At 43.6% G+C, this 2107-nt stretch overlaps 1 pseudogene; it reads right to left on the reverse strand.

The window, feature by feature from the left end:
* Positions 1-466: 466 nt before the first annotated feature.
* On the reverse strand, positions 467-1755 carry LOC117368890 (annotated as a pseudogene).
* Between the last annotated feature and the right edge of the window lie 352 nt (positions 1756-2107).

A 2107-nucleotide genomic window follows, 5' to 3' on the forward strand; every position in this document is an offset into this window, starting at 1 on the left:
TTGTTTTATGGTTATGGTGCTGTTTGTCATTGATGCGACTTGTTTGTTATATGTCATTTGATATTTTGTATGTAAGTGTGTAACTTGCCCTGGATAAGGGCGGGAGATAAATAAATAAACAAAAAAACAAACAACCCCCCAAACAAGTGCCAGCTTCCACCTGTAGTTGCCCCATAGTACATACCTACACCAGTATGGAAATTGCGGACAATTGAGCGTATTTCGACGCCTCCTCATTCAGACTGCTAGTTCAGTCTTGAATCAACTGGACTATTGTAATATTGTCCATCTGGCTGGCACACAAAAACACCTTTGCAGATTATGTATTGTTCAGAACTCAGTGGTTCGACTTATTTTCAAAATTTTATTTTGCAATTTAACCAAAAACATTTATTAAAACAAGAAAACCCTGACACGAATATTTTAGGATGCTTGTCTTCTTGCATGGCACTTTGCTACACACTTACTATGACAAAATAACATTCCCTTCCCATTTCTGCTGTTGAGGAAGTCTTTTCTCCTTCTGTAAATTTCCAAATGCCACAAAACATAAAGCAATAAAATCCAGTGGTCTGTTGAAATCCCCTTTTCTGTTCATGTATTGCCTGTACTTCCTCTTTTGAGATATATTGATAGCGCAAGCGTTGGCAGAACCGAACATAAGAACATAAGCAATGCCTCTGCTGGGTCAGACCTGAGGTCCATCATGCCCAGCAGTCCGCTCACACGGCGGCCCAACAAGTCCCGGACCTGTGCAGAAATCCTCTATTTATACCCTTCTTTCCTCTTTTCTAGCAGGAAACTGTCCAATCCTTTCTTAAACCCCAGTACCGTACTCTGCCCTATTACATTCTCTGGAAGCGCATTCCAGGTGTCCACCACACGTTGGGTAAAGAAGAACTTCCTAGCATTTGTTTTGAATCTGTCCCCTTTCAACTTTTCCAGATGCCCTCTTGTTCTTTTATTTTTTGAAAGTGTGAAGAATCTGTCCCTCTCTACTCTCTCTATGCCCTTCATGATCTTATAAGTCTCTATCATATCCCCTCTTAGTCTCCTCTTCTCCAGGGAAAAGAGACCCAGTTTCTCCAATCTCTCAGCATATGGAAGGTTTTCCATCCCTTTTATCAGACGTGTCGCTCTCCTCTGAACCCTCTCGAGTATCGCCATATCCTTCTTAAGGAACGGCGACCAATATTCCAGATGCGGGTGCACCATCGCCCGATACAACGGCAGGATAATTTCTTTCGTCCTGGTTGTGATACCCTTCTTGATTATACCTAGCATTCTATTTGCTTTCTTAGCGGCCGCTGCGCACTGTGCCGTCGGCTTCATTGTCATGTCCACCATTACCCCTAAGTCCCTTTCCTGGGTACTCTCATTCAATAATATTCCATTCTCTTTCCTTTGGTAGTGTCAAAAGCACTAAACCCCATTACTGTCATCTCGATTTCTTCCTCTGTTTTTCCTTCCATATCCTCCTCAGTTATCTGTCACTCTTTTGAAGGCCCATCACTTCTGGAGGTCCTCTTGGTCTTTACTGTCATCATCTTGCAGGAGAATTGGATGATGATCTGTGTCTTCTGGGTGACCTTGATCGCCACCTGTGAGGGGATCGGGAATGGCTTCTCCTCCTGTCTCTCTCTCTCGAGGCCTTGGCTGTTCTCTTCATCTTCTCTCCCTTTCCTTGGAAGTTGAACGAGATCTTCTGCGCACTCTACGTGCTCCTGGCGGCAACCGACTCTGGTTATGGCCCATCACTATCCACTCAATTTTATTATTCAATTTTCTATACTGTTCTCCCAAGTAGAGAATGACACGGGAACACCTTTTTCCCCACAGGAACTCATTTTTCCATCCCATCGAGTTTTTTTTCCTGTCCCTGCCCCATTCCTGAAAGCTCCGTCCTCATCTGTACAAGTGTCAAGCACTTTAAAATCATAAGTGTTCTAGACTTGTGTAGTTAAGGCAGAGCTTACAGGAATGAGGCAGGGACAAAATTCACGGGGATGGGACGGGGAAAAAAATGTGTCCCTGTGTCATTCTCTAATTTGGAAGTCACTGTTTCCAAAATCCCTGAGAGAAGGGTAACCATAAGAAAAAGGGACAG

The sequence above is a fragment of the Geotrypetes seraphini genome, chromosome 11, assembly GCF_902459505.1.
Source record: "Geotrypetes seraphini chromosome 11, aGeoSer1.1, whole genome shotgun sequence".
Classification (NCBI taxonomy): Eukaryota; Metazoa; Chordata; class Amphibia; order Gymnophiona; family Dermophiidae; genus Geotrypetes; species Geotrypetes seraphini.